Source organism: Athene noctua, chromosome 4, assembly GCF_965140245.1.
Source record: "Athene noctua chromosome 4, bAthNoc1.hap1.1, whole genome shotgun sequence".
Classification (NCBI taxonomy): domain Eukaryota; kingdom Metazoa; phylum Chordata; class Aves; order Strigiformes; family Strigidae; genus Athene; species Athene noctua.
Window position 1 is genome coordinate 79132345 of NC_134040.1, and position 19877 is coordinate 79152221.

Genomic DNA, 19877 nt, shown 5'->3' on the forward strand with positions numbered 1-19877 from the left:
GTTGTGCATGAAGGACCTCTTATAGACTGTTATGCACATTTATTTGGAAGATGAAAATTACATCAGAGGTTTGGCCTTCCCCTAAGTATGTTTTTCTTTGTTTTGTTTCTTTTAACTGAGAGTAGGGAGAGGTGGGCACTTCCTGCTCACTTGAATGTAGGGGGAGCGGGGAGGGCAGTGTGTTTACCATGTCCCACTGAGCTGTTTAGCCATCATGAGTGTCTCGTGATTAAGCCTCATGCTGAGGGTGCTGTATGCTCCTCCCTTCCAGTCACCCAGCATCTCGGCTCACTCTCAGTATGAATTTCCTACTCTGTAGATGTGGGAGGCGAGTTGACAGCTTGCTTGCAGACAGAACACAGGATACTAGATGGGAAGAGAGTGTGTAAAAAAAAAAAAACAACAAAAAAAACCCAACCAAACCAAACATCTGCTCTAAGCTAGTACTGAAGATGTTTGCATAATTTATTAGTAATTTTAGAAAAACAAATGTAATTAAGGAAATAAATATTTGTCATGCATACAACATAGCGTGTTTAAAATCAAATGATATCATTGTTCAGTGGTGCTTCGCCTATTACCTCTGTATGCAGCAGAGGGCACTATGTGGTGCTCAGCCTTTAAAGTACAGCAAAATTCTGCATTTTCTTCCTTCATTACCCAGAGATTTGTCTTAAGAATACTTACTGTGTGTCTCAGTTATTGTCTAGTACTTTTTTGTGTGCCTTTGTCAGATTCTTTTCCTTTGTGTCTTCAAAAAATCTAGAGAGATGGCCCATCCAGGGGCAGTCTGTCAGCAGTTTTACGTTTTGAAAAAAAATCAAACGCTGTAATAATTTTCTTAGTTCATTTGCAGTCATCCCTGTCACTGTGACTCCTTATAAGTTTCCAGGCACAATCGTGATGAAACTGGGGAAGACCTAGACAGATCCCTCATCCTGCAATGATGATGTAGTTGAACTCCTAGAAAAAAAGGATTAGAGTTGGAAGAATTTGCCAACCTAGAGCAACCACTACAGGATTGCAGACTGAAACATTTTCTCTATTTCTACAGGCAGGATATTTTGTGCAATGCCATAACTACTTTTCAACAGAAAAATAATCTAAAATAACTTTTCTGGAAAGCTGTCTGATGTAAAAAGTGTGTGGGATGGTTCACTGCAAGTTTCATAACCCAACGCTGAAAAGTAGTTTATATGACTACCATCTCTTGAGTACATTCAACTTGCCTGGTTCAGAAATAAAATAAGGCAAGAGTCCACTGTATTTAAATACAGCACATCAGGATGAAAACATTCTTCACGGTAAGAGATGAGGAGGTGAACTGTTTCTTTGAAGAAAGAGCATATTGTGGTCAGCCTTTGTCACACATGTTTGTGCATGCAATCTTGGTTATAAATTCCAGTATTCAACAATTCCACTGATGAATTCTTTCTATATTGAGAGCAATTCTATCCTCAAAAAAATAAAACTCTTTGGAGTGCCCAGTAACCCCTATCCCATCAAATCAGATAAGGTCACTAATGTATAAATCTGTGCTAGTATATAAAGATGACATGATCATAAAGTGCAACAACAATCTAGCCATAATGCATCATGTGATACACTTTAAAGTTGTTGCTCATCCAGGTACTGTTTGTCATGGCCAAAATAATTTTTGGGGGAAATAAAAATGAAGGGAGCTGAGTTCAAAAGAAAGAGGCGGTGGTTCTTCATGCCAGATGGAGTAACATGCAGGAATTCTGGCTGAATGATGCTGTGGGTGCAGGAAGTTTACATAGGCTGATGAGGAGACTGGGCAAGCCCTTGGCCGGGAGGTCTCACAGAGACGACTTGATAGAGGAATCATAGTAGGGACAGTAACTCCCTTGAGCTGAAAATGTGGGGAGACACAGAGATTATTAGGGGGAGGTATGAATGGTGCCTTATTCCTCCCTGGCTGTGCACTGCTGGCCTCTTTTAGAAGGCTGAGCATTGGTCTCAATATGTATTGGGGATTGCTGGGTGCTTTCTTCTATTTGAGTGGTCTTATAAGTCAGATTTTAAAAAATGAAGCTGTTGAAAGCAGTTCTTGTGCAAGTGAATCATAAATATCAAGGAGTTTTTCAGGTACCTGACAAACTGCATTCATTGCTTGGCTATCAGAATATAAATCATAGTTATAAATCCACACCCGTGGAAGACTTCTGTTGTATTTACTCAGATGGCTTTCAGGCCTCAATTAAGAATTGTTTCTCTAACTGTTTTAAAATGCTACCTTAGCTTTTTTGTTGTTGTGGAATAGCTCACTAAAATGGTATCAACTAAATAGTTGTGATATTAGTATTTCCTCCCACTGATCTCCTGTATTCTGTAAGTTCTTCTAATAGATCTCCAGTTTCCAGGATGTTAGAATACGAAGTTGAATAGTTGCTTTCTTTAACATGTTAACCTGAGAGTCAAGGTGTTTGACGAGGTTACAAATGCTATCTGCTATTCAAATGACCAAAATGTAGAATTCTGGACTAAATTAATGTGCGTTCATTGCAGGAGTCCTGTGGGCACAGTAGTAAGTCCAGTCTTGTCTTCTAGCAGAAAGGCAGCCAGTCCTGGCAGGTAATTACACTGCATGCTCTGCACTTGCTGCATCTCCATCCAGCAGAGTATCGCCGGCATGGCTTAACGTCTTTGAAGGGAGTCTTCCATTTAGCGGCAGTGTAATCTTCCTAACCCTGCACTCATGGGGTTTTGCTGAGCACGGGGAGCCCATCTCATCGCAGCTGTGGCTCATGCAGGGCTTTGCACAGGAAGATTAGGTGCACCAGCCTGCTGGTGGGATGTTCCTCTGCCTGAGCAGGGCTCATCTTCCCCACGTCTGCCCGGGAGAGCCGGGCACAGAGCCGGGTGTGGAAATGCCAGGGGGTACCAAGATGCTGTGGATGCCCGGAGCAAGCAGGCACTAGCTTCTGGTGGGTGGTGCGTGCTGTATTTTTGCCAGCCTCTGGAGGAACAGCTTTTCCCTTGGCTGGGCTTTGCAGCGGCCGGCTGGCCTGCCCGGGCTTGGGAGAGCGCTCAGAAGTACACCCTCCGAGGTTTGATCTGCATTGCTTTAATCATTCCAAACAAGCCAGTCCTGTCCACATGCAAATACTTTGTGTCAAATTGTGTCATCCTTTTGCGTTTCATTTAACATTTCATACATTTCGTAGTTTGGCAACTGCAGTCTTCTATGAGAATCAAAAGCAACCCCCTTGCTTGGAGTGGGCCCTTTTGGTTATTTGCATACACAGTTTCAGATAGGCATTAGTATTTCAAATCCTTGTGCTTTCCTCTTTTTAGCTCTAAGCAGAAAGTGCCGGTGGTGGGACCGGTGGGATGGTCTAGAGGCACACAGGCATGCCCGCTGGGAACTGGGCTGAGGTGGGGCAGAACGAGTTTTCAGATGTAAGCTGATCGCAGCAGGAGCCTGGGGCTGGTGGGGCTTCCTCTTACAGGTGAAAGGTTTTGGTGTGGTAATGAGCCCTGTGAGCAGTCTTCATTCTTCTTCCCGCCTTAAATCACTGCTAAGTTAAAAGTATGTTTCTCTTTTCCTATGCCATTCTTTCCCACGTCAGACAAAGCTGTTTTACCTTAGAGTTGAGCAAAAAAAAAAAATAAAAAAAATCCTTTAAATTATTTTTTCAGGGGACATTGTACAGATAGTTTAGCATTAAAGATAACTGAAAGATCGGGATCATTTGTATCTGTGTGTCTCAAAAGCTACCCTGTCCTTCTACCTATGCATGTCAGTTTAGAGAAAGCTGACATATAGCCCACAGGTAATACGTGCATGAGGAACATCTTTTTGATCTCTTGTTAGGATGCAGGGCTGGCACTAGGAGATGCAAGTGCTGTTTCTCACTCTGTTCCCTGTGTGGTACTGGGTGAGTTCCCTGGGATGCTCTGGAGAGCAAGCAGTGCGCCTGCGTGTTCCTCTTTAGGACTCTTGGTTGGAGCCTGCTGGGAACTGATTTTATCCTTGTCTTTTCCTGGGATGCTACAGCCCAGTGAGAGTCAAGTGGCTGCATTTGCAGTTGTGGGACTTCGGACTTCTGTGAAAAATAAATTTAAAACTATTATCCTTTTCACTATGAAAGATGAGGCAAGTGAAATCAGCTTTTAAAAGTGGAGAGTACTATATTGTGTGCCTCTGTCTAACTAGCTGTCATATCTCCCAGCGTGCTGGGAAGCTATTTCAGTCACTTGTATTCCAAACTACAGAAATACTGTCAGTAATATATTCTGTAATTAATAGACCACACTGTCATGTGGGATTAATAAACCCCACTGACATGACAACCCAAGTACTTGGAAATATTTTGTTGTTTTTTTTTTTTTCCTTTTAATTTTAAAATGTGGATATGAATAGGAAAAAGGTGGCTCGTGATTTCACATACTTAGGAAGAAGGGTTTTTTTCCTGGTCTGGATTAAAGTTTTCATTGTATTTGGATTAACGCATGAAATTTAGTGTTCTTTCCTCATAGTAGAATGCATAAAGATGCCACACACACACACACAAAGTTGTTTCCCGTGTAAACTTTACATTCCTGTACAAATGTCAGTATTGTTGTGCATATTTATGCCTGTTGATTTTTGTTGCAGTAAGAGTTTCTTCTTGTTAAAACTTCATGCTCCCACAGAATTGGTTGTTTTTTGGGTTTTTTTTAGAGAAACAGTGCAAGCAAATTCAGTTAGAAAACTAAGAGCAATGTTGTGGGAGATGAAAAGTACATTTTGACTTTGTTTTTTTCTTCACAACATATAGAAGTGGAAAATGTAGAATTGCGTTAGTGCACCTAGACCATCTCAGACTGTTATATGCTGGAGGAATGGAGTCAAATGCTACAGTTAAGCAGATGGTGTTCATGAGTCTGTCTGTATAACACTTCCTACACCACAGAGTGGGTGGAGGGATGGGGGGTAGACTTTTCTACACTGTCACAAAGGCTCAGATGCTGCACAAGAGACATCACTGGGCTGTCTTGCACCAGATGTTGATGGGTCAGATGTGAGGGTTCCTGCTCGGAGCCTGGCTTTCTCACACCATACCTACTTCATTCTTTCGGGCTTGTCTCTGGGCTGCTGCTGTGGGATCTGCTGTACCCACAGTCCTGCAGAAGTTCTAGGGACTGCAGGGGTACTTGTTGCAAAAGGAGTTGTTTGGAGCTCAGTAGTTTATTCAGAGAGGCTTCCCTGCCCATCCCCATGGTAATATACCTATGGATGTGAAAATGTGAAGAGAATCTGATCCATAACTGGCTGATACATTGAGCCATCCTATGTGGATCTTTTCAGCACATACTGATCTGTGAGAGTGCTGATAAGTACATCCTGCATCACATTTATATCCCGGTAATTCAAATAATATACTGAAAAATGTCTTGCTGTACTTTCAGGACTCTTGCCAGTATGTAAAAATACACCGACTACTTTTAATCCTTTACTCACTTTAGTTGCAGTAGAAGAACACAGTGAAACTTTTGCTAGTGATAAAATAATGTGAAAGCTCTTTGTCCAGAAAACACGGTCTAGGAGGTGGTTACCAGTAGACTTTACAGTTGTAAGCTGGTTATTAACCGCAGCTGAGGGCAGTAGCATTAACTGTAACTGCAGACAGAAAATACTTCTGGTCATTTTCAGGAGGTTAAATGGTCACACACTGACCTTTCTTTCCTGATTTTCAGCAGCTAATTTGTCAGCTAAAATATTTCAATTCTTTTCCCAACATTGTATTTATACATAATCGGATATTATGCGCTTAGAAAGGCTGCATTATTTTTCTGTGCCCAGAAGATAATGAGAACAATCCTAAAGAGGAGGTGAGATGATCTAAGTATCTGTATTTTCAAGGCTGGTTCATATGACAGGGCTCGCCGACACACAAATAGTGCCTGTTGCTTCAGGACCATATGACAATGGTTTCATCATGCATCATACAGGGTTAGCACGGGGGTTGCATCAAGAGGGGGTAGTGAACAGGCAGAGGTAGCAGTTCCTGGGTAGTGTAAAGGGTATAGCCAGTAATTACAGGCTCGCTTCCCTGCTCCGGAAAACTCTGAGCTACTTCTGTCCTGACTCCAAGCCAGTGAGCAGGGCAGCTGTAACTCTGTGATCCCCTTTTAACCCTTGAGCTGTGGTGTTAGACATACCAGTTTTTAACTCTCTGGCCCTGGGAAGGGTCAACTGTGACTTTTGTCGTTGCAGGAGAACATATGGTAATTTGAGGGTATATACTTGATCCCTTGATGTTGTGTGTAGGTAGTGGTATGTGCTGTGTATATAACATACATAATATATATTATAGCTGCTGTTAACATAAGGAAAGTTTCTTTTTTGCAAATATGTGAGTAAATAAACAAGTTCAGCCCACATAAGTCATCAGACCCAGAGTGATAACTCATTGGCCATCTGTTTCTCTCTGCGACATTGTTTTCCTTGCCTGCTTTTTGGATACTAAAATGTATCACAGAGAGCTTCAGCTTGTCATCTTCAGATAATTCAGTTGTTGAAGTCATCCTTGGGAATGATGGGTGATTATGTTTTATTTCTGACCCTCAAAATCATGATATTCAAGAAAAAGTTGACTTCCAAAAAAGTCAAGCAAACCATGAACTCATATGTGAATGATGAACATGATTTACCCAGTTTGTCAGAATTACTGTTTTGTTACTGAAGTTATTTGTTTTTAATCTAAAATCAGTAATTACCCTTTTGGATAAACGTGGAACACTAGCTTGTGTGGGAACAGGTTCAAACATGGTTAAACATAGTTTCTTCAGGAGCGTTCAGTACCCAGTAACTTGCCTCCATCACTTGGGAGGTGTTCCTGCTTGTAGTACCTGTAGTCATTTTTATTCACATTGCTGGATACATCTCCATAACTAAAGCTACGCATCCTGGTTTGGAAAGGACTTGTGCAGTTCTTTATATTAAAGGTATGTAATGTCACCTTTCTTTTTCTTTGAGAGGGCGAAGGTAGTCTGAATGTTTTCTTGAAATGGTTCTTGGTTTTGACCACTGGATTTTCTCACAGTTGGTAAGCTCAGGTTTCTTTTCTTGGACATTTTTTTATGAGTTAGAAGGTTTGAATGTCTTACCTAATTGTTCCAGAGGTGGTGGAATATTGTTATTAGAAGATGGATATGGTAAAATTTGTTTCTAGCCATGGCTTCTCTCAGTCTCTTTGTTCTGAAATTGCTAGGCTTTGCATTGTTTTTCAGAGCATAGCAATCAGGGAGAAGGCAGTTTTCTGAAGTACAGATAAATATTATAGGAATCTGTTCAGATACCCTCTGAATCAAGAGCTTACCTCTTTCGAAGTGGCCTGCTCAACATCTCAACTTGCTAAAAAAGGAGTCTACATTATTGTAGTTGTGTGGTCAAAGATCAGTGTTCTTGTTTTTTTGTTGTGGGTTTTTTAATTAAATAGGGAAAAAGTAAAATGTGTTGGAAACTTCTCTAACTGGTTACACCAAAACAAGAAGTAGAACTGTTGATAGCATAGTTAGGGAAAAAAAAAAATCATACTTTTATAGTGTTAATGTATGTCTCATTAAAATTGACAAGAAATCTTACTCATCAAAAATATGTGCTTTTTAAAAACTTATATTAATATTGACTCATCAGTATTCTTTTGCAACTAATGGGTGGTTGGTTACTTTAGTCGAGGACAGAGAATACTAATGTTTTTGTTTCATACTGATTTTTTTTTTTTTTCTCTCGGACAAGCCAGGCTGACTGACTGTAGTTGATATTGCAAGCAGTGTGAGTCAAGGCAAGCCTGAACTGTGTTTACGAGTCATTGCTTCTGACTCCTAGGAAATTCTGTGGACCTGATCTCATCCAACAATGAACTACCTACCTACCAGGGTTCCTCTAGGGACATTTTTCTAGCTGCACACTTTGCTGAATCTTAGGTGCAGGTTACAACTATCTGGAGTTTGTTCTTGCTTGTTTTATAGGGGTAAGGAGTCCAACAGACAGGCAGAGATCGCTATGTATCTTGTGCTGATTCCTGCCATGAAGAATGAGAATTGAATACCAGGAGCATTTTTCGCCTGCCAGGGCTATGTCCAGCAGTGTGCCTGTTCTCCAGTGTACTTCAAAGGCTTTGTCCTGCTTCACTAGCCTAAGGCAGTTTCAGAAGATCCCCGTCTGTTTTCAAACTGTGGAGAGCCAATACTGCCTGTGAGACTGAATTATTGAGGCATGTTCTTCTGTATGCTAGTTTGGCATGTTATAAAAGATGTCTGTGATCTGTAATCATAGTTTCTGTGCTTGTTTAATCATCGAGGAAAAATTATTCTTCTGCTTACCCTCCTTTGCCTTTCATCCTCCTCCATCTCACCTTGCAAAAAGCATGTGATGTTCCTGAGCTTGTATAACCTTTCAGTCCTTTTCTGTAGCTGGAACATTTCTATGAAGGTACCCAAATAGTATGTCTAGAAGCAGAGGACAGCAGCTTGTAAATATGCACACAGTCACAGCAGTGGCAGTTTCTGTGGGCTGGGCTACACTAATTTGCAAACTGCAGTAGCCTGGTTCTTCAGGATCACCAGTGATTTAACCACCATTCACAGCTGGCTGGAGTGCTTGCTTCCTTTAACCACTTCATCTATAATTAGGGATTTTTTAACTCTTAGTACCTTTTATGAGGCAGAAAGTCCAAAGGGCTCTTCAGACTGTGGACATCACTTTGGCAACTGGTTACATTCCTCCTCAACTACACAATCTGTAAATCTGGACAGGGATATTTCTATGGGTGTCTAGTGGAGCATCTAGCCAGAATCTAGGCTATGGACTGGGCTCATGAGACCTTACGAGACAAGCAAACCAAACACAAGTTCTTCAAAATGAATGTAAAGCTAATTTTTCATTGAGTTTAAGATACCCAGATGAAGAAGGAGAGGCATTGAGTGTTCAGGGTAGGGCAGGGGCCAGAAATAATGCTACCACCCTGTTTACCTCCAGGGAAATGCAAGGAATACGTGACCATCTACCAACAGTTTTGAACCGCAAAGCTCATCACTTCCAGCTGGGGCCTATATCAGTGGCAGGACACTGTTGTGTTTGCCTGCTCCCTACCCTGCAAGCAGCTCTCTCATAGCTTAAGATGACAGTGCTTGTCAAAGCTGGTATGCTAAACTGGTTGGTTGGGTTTTTTTTTTTCTACCTACCTTGAAAATCCCATTCTCCTGCCTGTATTTGTTGAGAAAAATTGCAACGGAGTAAAGGCCTGTTTGTTTATGGGATAAAAGGGGATAAAACCGATCTCACGATCCTCGTTCCTTGTGTGTACTGGAGGGCTCTTGGCAGAAAGATAGCTGGATTTCCAGTGCAGCAGGGAACCACACTGGCTTCTATTGAAGTAATTGGGCAGATGCTACAGAAGATTATGCAACAAAACCTATATGTTACTTTTAAGTGGCAGGGGTTTTGATTTCCATTTATTAGGTAATTAATTAGTCTTTGCAGATAAGTAGGATACAGTATACATTGGAGAGATTTATGAGAGCTAATATATATATTGGCAGCTGTTTACAGCACTAATTTGTCTGTTTCATCTAATTCCTGAATTTTATTTCAAAAGCTTCAGACAATGCAGGATTGAGAATATGGTGGCTGAAAGCAAAACAACTAAGAAATGTATTTGAAAAGCCTGCATATGATATCTATTCCTTTTATAAGGAATATTTCCTTTATGACCTCCTCCTGCTTCGTATTTAACATTTCAAAGAACTTTGGGGGACTGTCTGTAGGCTGTGTCTTCCTGAAGCCAGTAGCCAAGGATTTAAAGTATTGTCATTGCTGGCCTGAAGCTGAAAACTGCAGGCGGTTTTAATCTTGGGTTGGGGTGTGTGTGTGTTTAAACCCAACCTTTTGTGTTCAGATTAGGAGTGCAGAAGGATAGACTTAAGGGGTGTTAGTGAGAGTTTTTTCATTGGCAGCTCAGTAATAGCATCAGGCTTTGGAAATACTTTTTTCCAATTCTTTGTTATTTCAGTAATTGCTATGTGGTGGGTAGAAATCCATAGGGTTTGTGGTTTTTTTAAGTACCACAGCACTGACATGGGGATGTGGGCAATAAAAAGAAGTACTTGTTTTTATAGCTTTTTACTTCTTGGACAACTGAGGGCACTTAAATGCCTTCTCAGATAGTCTATCATTGTTTCAGTCCTGGATGTCTGTGTTTATTTTGTCTTGCTTCCATCAGCTGGGGTAATAGTAAGATCCATCTTTGGAGAGGGAAGAAGACAAAAACAATTTGACACTAGCATCATGCTCTGACAAAACTGAAATCTGCCAGTTGTGAAGGCAGATTGCCTGATCTATCTCATGTCTGAGAGATGAAAAGATTACCAAACATCTCCCCCATCAAGAAAAACATCAAAGGCGGGGCGCTGAGCACTTGCATATGGAGTTTCTTTTACTTTCTGTTAGAACCTAAGAAATGTTTGTTACGAGTATTTGTTGATTCCTGCAATAGCTGGGGGTAAAGAGCACTTGAAATTTTTATGTGTAAAAACATGGTGACTCCTTGGAAGAGTTTCCTAGATGAGCACCATAACTAATAAGATTTACCACAGTTGGCTTGTGTAGGTATGGGTTCAGCTCAATAGTAACCAGTTTTAATAAAGACTAAAAATATTCTAGCTCTTCACTTTGTACACGATTCTTTCAAATAGAATTCTAATGCTTAGGGAATTTCACCTTAAGTAAATTGACTTACTTAAGATGTTTGTTTCTTTTGAAAAAGACCTTTTTGGATTTCCAGAAATATTAAGTATAAGTGGTTCTCTATGCCTTATGAAAATTCATTATAATATGAAAAGCATTTTGAAAGAAACCTTATCTTATGCCAGTGCCATTCACATGCTTTAAAGGTTGTAAGTACGCTTTTGTGGTGGGAGTGAGGAGTATGCTTTTCAGAATTAGAGGAGATTTTTTTCTTTCTTTTTCTAGTTTGATTTTATTTTACTTAATTTCACTATTTCAATTTGGCTATTGCAGTGATACTCCTTTGTAATAGGGGATGTTTTTCTTCATAGCATCTACATGTTTCCCTTGTTCTCAGCCTTGACTCTGGTAGGAAGGTTATAGACTGAAGAATTCACACCAGACTGTTCTTATGTCCAGTGTGACACTCAAGTGCTATGTTAGAAGCATTTTGCTAAGGTGAGGCTTTGGGTGCTTTTCCCTTCTGCTTAGCTCCACAGAGGAGTTAAAGACCTTGCACTGACCTTCAGAAAATCTAGGACATAACAGTGCTCTGCTGGATTTAAGTCCCTCCTCATATTGAAAAACAAATTAATTACTAACAAAGCAACTGACAGCCACCCAGTAATATAGATGGATGTATCTATAGATAGATAAAAGTAGTAGAGCTCCCTGTGGTTGATACATTTGCTTTAACAGATTGCAATGTTATGTAGGGCATCACTTAGACAAAAATTATTCTGTTGGACTAGTCCCCAGCTGATGAATTCCACTTACAAGGTGATGGGAGAAGTTTGAGACCCAGTACTATAAAATGTTTTTTCTTGTTCCTCTACTAGAATACAAAAATCTCTGCACTCAGGAGAAATGCTCAGAACAACTTCCACAGAGAGGCAAGTGCAAGTGGTGCCTGCATAAACCTTCATCTGAACAGGGCAATGGGAAATTGTCTCTGGGTGCACACAGGTGGGTAATGTCAGAGCTCCAAAAGCCAAGCAGAAGGTGTCAATAAGCTGTTGTAACCAGGAATAGGCAGGGTATCTGTCGCAGGAGTGGAGTCTTACTTCTGATGGGCACTACTGCAGCATCAGAAGAGAACAGAGAAGCTCCAGGATCCCACTGAAAACCAATGCCTAAAGAGTACCACCTTCATGGGAACAAACTGACTCTGCAACACTGCAGTCTGGTCCAGAGAGTATGTAGGCTGATAGTTTTGCGCTGATTTTCTGGAAGCCTTTGGGTCAGGCATGTGTTGAGTCATCTAATTTCTGTCTGTGTTTATGACTCCTCTCTAGAGTTTTTTCCTCTCAAATTCTAGTATATGCCCGTGAGACAGCCTCTGAATCTAAGACTATAATAAAATATCCAAGTAATTGAATTACTTTTCCGTGACGTGATGAATCAGTGCTTTTTCACTCTTGGGTTTGTCTCTTGCTTTCATTTGCTTCAAACTGATGGGTGGAACCATACATTTTCAGTGCTAAACCACTATTTTGAAAGCCTATTTAATATAGGCAGAGCTTCATGCACATATGGAAGTAAATTCATGACAAGAGGTTGTTTACAAAGGGTGGAGTAGCCTATTTTCAGGCCTCCCAACTTTTCCAAGGTTTTTAAGATCTCTGCCTGTTATACATGCTATATATATATACATCTATAAAATATACTCACTATATTGCACAGCTGTATAAGCAAGAATTTTGAGAGGGAGATTAGTACTGAGTTGTTCAGCAAGTGCTGTGTGGAGTTATACCAGCTGCTGGGATCTAGTTGCCTTGGTATGCTGGTTCAGTTTTTAGGACTGCCCATCAAATATGTTCATTGTCCTGTTTGCAAACATGCTTGTGGTGCTTTCTTCAGTTTTGCATATGGCAAGTAATTCTTCCAGACAAGAATTTAGGGTTATTAAATATACTGATCTAGTATATACTGATAAATAATAGCCGTGCAACATGCAAAACAGGGCCCACTTGCTATAGCCAAGGGCTTTCTTTTCTTTCTCAATGGATTTTTCCTTTAAAGGTACCTACATGTCATGCAGAATCTTGTTGTTTGTGTTGCTGTAGCACCCAGGAGCTTCAGCAGAGCCCAAGGCCTGCTTGTGCTTAGTGGCATCTTTGCAGTCTTGTGAAATGTTACACGAGCATAAAGCAGAAACACAGGGTCTGTGGAGGAACAAGAGGAGACGCAGAGATGTGTGAATTAGTTTTTAAAAACATAATCTGTAATGGCTTTTACTACTGGTGGGATCTACATGGGCTACTTACTTCTCGCTCTTTGTTTTTTCAACTCTGGAAGCAGAAGGATAGTCTGTCTTTCTAACTTACAGTACAGCTGGCCTCCATATATCAGTATGCTACTTAAATACCACCGTGCTAATGATATGTGACACCAATGGAAAACAAGAAAGTTGAGGCCAACATTTTTGGCACATCTTTTACTACCATATCCTTTGGAAGAGTAGCCAGTGAGTGAATTGAGTTGCTCTAACTCCACTTTTCCAAGTTTTGGAATTCTGTTATATGTGAGAGGTTTAATAAATACTTGTCTGTGTGAAAATCTGTGCAGGACTCATGGCTTTCCTGCCTCCCCAGTTAGTTTTGTACAGTGAGGAGTTACACTCCTGGCTTCCATCCATTTTAACTAACCAGCTTTGAGTCAGTGATAATAGAAGAGGAAAAGCATGCATCAAAGTGAAGGTTGTATCCTACAGCCTATGTTCCCTTTGGTATGTTTTTAGGTACCCAGATTTAAAACCCTTCTGCATCAATTGTCTTCTGTGCAGAGGAAGCACAAATGCGGTCAGATGGTCTGGCATGAAAAAAAAGGCAGGGGACCCTTTCTTCTCATAACGGAGTCAGGTTTTTCTTAAAAGTCATGCAAGTTAAAATAAATACCACAGCACATAAGCCAGCACACAGAAAAATGAATTGGTGTGCTGCAGCATGTGTGCAGCAGCAGTACTGCATTCCTGTCATCAGACATTCCCAAAGCATAACAGTGGGAGAAATATGATCCAAAACTAGTTTAAGAGGTGCTGTAATTAAGCCAGGTTCACTACCATAGTATAACACAACTTGATAATATTATGGAGTTAGACTGAAGACTTGCTTGTGATAAAAAAAGGAAAACGTTTCAGAGCTTTATTTGGAGGTTTTTTCACTTACACCGTTGCACTTGGGATTTTTTCTTTCCCTTTTTGGTGGAGTTTTTCAAATGCTCTCTCAAGGAGAGAGGGTTGTCTGATCAAGCCCAACTTTTCCCTTGCCAATAAATCCATCAAGAGAGGCTGCCTTATTTTGTGACCTGGACCGCAAGCACAGATTACAAGTACTTGGCTTCTGCATGTTTGAGTAACAACGAGTACTAGTGAGAGGAGACAAATTAGTAGTGTTAGTGTCAGAAGTCTAAGGGCCGCTATGAAAGAGGATGCGCTGCATCCCGAGTTTTCTGCTTTGTTCTTGCCAGTATATCCAGTTAAAAAGACCTGGAAGGGAAAACTAGTGTTTCCTACAGCCAAGGAGAGTTGCAGCTTGTTGCCAGACCTCTTAACCAGTAAGGGATTGCACAAAACCATCTTTTTCACAGTCTGAGTTCTGCACATTTGTAATACAGAGACAAAAGAATCCACACATGAAAATGGTGAGTTTATCTAGTGGACAATTTTCTCCTGTCATGGATTTATTTACTAATATTAGAAATTCAGGTAATGTATTTTCTCAGGAATGCTATTATGCAGAGCTGTAGATCTAGTAAAACCATATATTGCCAAGGCCTGTGATGTTATGTCTGATTTTGGTGTTTTTCGCAAGTTCTTAATTACATTTTTTCCACCTCTTCTTGCACTCAAATTTCCTTCCTCCCCTCTGCTTTACTGCTTTTCAACTATTTGACCTACAGGCTTTTTTCTCCTTTTCTATTTATTAATTTCTGCTCTCCCTCTCTCACTTCCAAGCATCTTGCAGCATCATTTCTCCACCTTTTAAAAAGTTACAGAATTTGATGGTTTTGTTTTCATAGGCCACAAAATGTCCCTGTGCTCCCTGTTTTACCTGGCTGCCGGTGACTGTGGCCTGAGTTAGGGCAAAGTCTCCCCTGTGTCCCACTAATATCAACACTATTTGTAGTCCTTGTTTCTGAAGCTGGGGACTTGGAAAGGACTTATAGACCTGCAGAGAGTAAAGCTCACACAAGGCTCTGTGCTGAGCACTCAGCATCTTGACAGTGTTGGTTCTTCTGGTGGTGTTGGGTGCTCAGATGGTCAGACACCATCTCAGCTGACAGCAATAAAGTGTAGCCCTTTTAGTTTTCTCCCTGTGAGGCAGCCACTTGACTACGTGCAACAGGCAAGGTAGTGACAGAGTAAGGGAGAACTCAAGCTTTGAATGCATAGTTTGAGAGATGATGATTTTAGAGGTGTAGCTTGTCTTAGTGAAGATAGGGATTGCTTTCCTCCTTGTGTGTCCTGGTATTTTGCCATTTTTATTTTAGTGTTTGGCTTGCATGCTTATTTCATTTGAAAACCTCACCCGGTCAGTCCTCAAGCCTCAGTCAAGCTGAGGTGGTAACACCAGCCCACCCTGCTACTAAAGCCTGCTGCTCTCTCCTATGAAAACTTGTTTGTCATGAGGAAGAAAAAAGAAGTAGCCCAACTTAAACTTGAAATACCACATTACAGAAGAACAATTACCATATAATGCACACGTGCTCAAGCACACATGCACATGCATAAATGCAGAGAAATATATATATATATAGCTCATCATATTGTACTCTGCTACATAATTATTATTTTTCAACTGAGGAAAATAAAACTATGAAGTGGAAGCTAGGACCCTGGAGTTTTAACAGTGTATTTGCAACTGATTTGCTGCACACTTCTGGGCCAGTTATATCCTTTTCTTTTTGCCATTTTCCATCTATAAAATGGGAGCAGACCTGCTTAGCAACTAGTAAATGAGTGTTTATGAAAATCATATATAATAGATATCCTTAGTAATATATGTTTTCTCACTTTTTAAAAGATAGCACAGAAGCTTTTCAGAAGCTAAGATTTTAATTTGCTTCTCCAAAAGCCTTCAGGTTCCGTATGAATTTGGTTTGAAGCAGGGTTGTGATTGAGTGCACCCTCAGCAAGTTTGCCGATGACACCAAGCTGTGTGGTGCGGTCGACACGCTGGAGGAAGGGATGTCATACAGAGGGGCCTGGACAGGCTTGAGAGGTGGAACTGTGCAAACCTTGTGAAGTTCAACAAGGCCAAGTGCAGGGTCCTGCACATGGGTCGAGGCAATCCCAAGCACAGATCTAGGCTGGGCAATGAGTGGATTGAGAGCAGCCCTGAGGAGAAGGACTTGGGGGTGTTAGTGGACAGGAAACTGACTGTGCGCCAGCAGTGTGCGCTCACAGCCCGGAAAGCCAACTGTATCCATGGCTGCATCAAGAGAAGTGTGGCCAGCAGGTTGAGGGGTGTGGTTGTCCCGCTCTATTCCACTCTCATGAGACCCCACCTGGAGTGTGGGGTGCAGCTCTGGGGTCCCCAACATAAGAAGGACAGGGGCCTGCTCGAGTGGGTCCAGAGGAGGCCACAAAGATGATCAGGGGGCTGGAGCACCTTCCTTATGAGGACAGGCTGAGAGAGTTGGGGTTGTTCTGAAGCCTGGAGAAGGCTCTGGGGAGACCTTATAGCAGCCTTCCAGCACTTAAATAGGGTCTGCAGGAAAGACGGAGAATTACTTTTTACAAGGGCATGTAGCAATAGGACAAGGGGTAATAGTTTTAAACTGAAAGAGGGTAAATTTAGATTAGATATAAGGAAGGAATTTTTTACTGTGAGGGTGGGGAGGCCTTGTCACAGGTTGCCCAGAGAAGCTGTGGCTGCCCCCTCCCTGGAAGGGTTCAAGGCCAGGTTGGACGGGGCTTTGAGCAACCTGGGCTAGTGGAAGGTGTCCCTGCCCAGGGCAGAGGGAGTGGAACTAGATGGTCTTTAAGGTCCCTTCCAACCAAAACCATACTATGATTTCTTCCTTATTCCTAGCAAGACTATGTCCAGACTTCTTTTTACAATTGGGCAAAACTTCACAACTGTGTAACAGGTAGGCAAATATATTTGTAAATTAAAGCAGAATTTCCCAGTGGTTTCAGCCAAAGAAAACTGGTCCTCCCTGTCCCTGTTGGAACTGTTGGATTAAACAGCGTATTTTTATTTATTTCAAACTGTGCTTATAAGGGTACTGTACTATTGTTCACCAAGCAGGACAGCCATTTGTAGCGTTAACTCTTATTTCCTTGCCCTGCTCTAACATAGCCATATGAATCCAGACATTTATTTTATTTAAAAAAGTAATTTTAAATGTCTAAGAACCAATTTATTTTTTTAAGCCCTCTAATTTTAGCTTTTAGTTCATATGAAGAAAATAATTTTATTTGTTTAGCCACTGAAACAAAAAATCAATTGCACTTGCAATTCTAGCTTTTTCCAAAGAAAACAGCCCAAACTTAAACTTGGTCTTTAATTATGTATTTGATTCATCCCAGTAACAACACTTGACTTCAAACAGTGCAAAAGCAGGAGGAAACTTGCTCTGGATTCCTCTCTTCAAAGAGAAGAACTCTTTCAGATACAATGTCAGAAAACTTTAAGCTGAAACTGAACAAGATAACTGTGAGAAGATTGAATACAAAGCCTTTTAGCTGACCACAGCTAAAATGTCTCAGTACTGAGAGGAGGCCTCCAAAATTGCTTTTAAGCCAATCTCCCCACATTTGGGAAGGCAAAGTTGACCTTGCTAGATGGATTGCTTATTCCTGTGATTCCTTCTTCCCCCCCATTTTAATATAAAATTAACTTTTGATAGTTGTAGGAGCAAATTATTACTTGCTTAAAATTATCATACAATGAAAAAGCATCCTGTTATCTGTGCTATGAACTAGTCTGATTCCTATAATCAGTAAGCACAAGATACCGTGTGTTAATCGTATGTACTGTGTTACTCTCATGACAATTCCTGCAAGTGTACAAATGAAATAAATTAAGAGTACTTGAAAGATTTCTGTGCACTGTCACCAGTTCATTAGTGTACAGCAAATTGCTCGAAAAGAATTGGGATATGTTTGCTTTACCCAACAGTTGCATAGCTATGCCCTGGTTTTTGGTTGGGTATTTGTTAGAATAGCTCTGAAACTAGACTCAAATATTTTTAGCTGGGAATAATTATGCAGAAAGCCAGCATAAGGATCACTGTGGTCTTGTGTGTATGTCTCTGCTTTGTTCTGTCTTTTTACTACTTCTTGACCTCATTTTTCCTCCTCATTGCTTATTCCTGTTTATCTCTTGACTCATGTCTTTTTTAATGGAACAGATTGATATCTAGGGCTGTGTCTAGACTAGGAGAAAGGTTGAGTTTAGTTCAGCTGTAGGTTGAAATTAGCTGGCCAGCTATATCCAACCAATTTTTGACAGCTGGAAATGCATAGCCATCATTCATTCAACTTTCAGACAGTGGAATGAGAGTTTACACTCCTGGGTAGAGTTTAATTTGCTTTTATATCTGGTAAAACAGGTAGGTTTTTTAGGTTTGGCTTAGCTAGGTAGTGCTAACCAATCTATCTCAACCTTTGATGAGAAAAGTTGAACAATTCTAGAAGTTCTCCTTACGGTTTTTCTGGTCTGAGGGTAAAGACATGCTCTATTATAAGCTCTGTGTAGGTTGATGAGTAAATTGCTAGATGAGTAAGTTGCATGATGGAAAAAATGTTTTTATTAGTGGAGCTCTAGGCCATTTTTTTTGCTTATCTTACTTTTTCCTGTTGCTACCAGTATACAAAGTATCAACGGAAACATGTCATGCTTGGTGGCTTTTCACACAATTGGAAGGAGATGAGGCTTAATGAGAGAGGACCTCATAGAATTTTCAATGTTCTTGCTGGGTTTCATTCACGTAACTTCTACTCATGTGAATGGGATGGCTGCGTAGGAAATCCCGAATGAGTCTTTGGTGTTTGTTCTGCCCACAGCCAGGAGAGCTGAGGTGGGTGCTGAAGTGATTAAGCCAAAGCTGCGCAGCAAGGCAGCAGAGGGATAATGTCTCAAGGTCCACTGCCTTTGATGTTCAGTTAATTCACCGACGGTCATCCTTTTACTGGTTCACCACTATTGAAAATTTTCAGTTACTGATGAAATCACAGCCCTCGGATTTTCCATGCTCTTAGAAAAGTAAGAAAGGTTAAATAATTACACAAATGTAAATGCAAGTAATTTATTGGCAACATTTTCAAATCCCTGCATTGCAGTTGTCTCTGTTGGTAAGTCTGGCACCGCCTGACATGAAGTGTGCTCACAGCTGTCTCACAGAGGAGAAGCTTGAGTCCCTTTGCAGAGTTTTGGTTAACCAGCATTCATAAAACTACTTCTGTGGGGGCCTGGCCCAGTTCAAGATGGTACCCTGGGCGTGGATGCGGGTGCCACAGGGGTGGGAGGCTGGGCGACCTCCTTCCCAGCGGCAGGTGTGTAGGCCGGGTGTCCTGCATGTCCTTGTGGGGTGCAATGTTTTTTTTAAGGGGGTGGCGTGACTGCGCCGGCCCTCCTGGGGAGAGCCGGGAAGCGGCGGCCCTTGAGGCACTGAGGGGGAGAGACGCCGCCGCTGAGGCGGGATGCGTGTGTGAACCCCGCCAGCTCCAGGCAGGGGTGTCCCGGGGATACACCGCTCCCTCGCCTCGCGGTCCCTCCGCTGTCCGTATCCGTTCGCCCTGAGGCTGGCCCGGGGCGGGAGCGGTGCCCGGAGGAGTCGGGAGAGGAAGCCCGGAGGCCTCGCCGCCACGTCCGCCCTCCCGCTCCTTCCCGCCGCTCGCCGCGGCGCGCGGCGCTGCCCCCTCCCCGCCGGCTGCCCCGCGGGCGGCGCCCGGTGCCGGCGCTGCGGGGTGCCCGGCGTCCGCCTCCCTCGGCCCGGCCCCGCGGCTCCCCGCCAGGACGGACGGACGGACGGAAAGGAGGCGGAGCGGGCGGGAGGGGGTCTGGCCCGCCCGCGGTGCACGGAGCTTCGTACGCGGGTGCCTGCGAGCCGGCCTGAGCCCCGGTCGGCGCCGCAGGGGGCAGCGCGGAGCCCGGCGGGACCCGCTGGCCGCGCCGGGACTAGCGTGCGCCTG

At 42.2% G+C, this 19877-nt stretch overlaps 1 protein-coding gene across 1 annotated transcript in view; it reads left to right on the top strand.

The window, feature by feature from the left end:
* STOX2 (storkhead box 2) overlaps positions 1–19877 on the top strand; it is a 150406-nt gene that overhangs the window by 51677 nt on the left and 78852 nt on the right. The window lies entirely within an intron of this gene.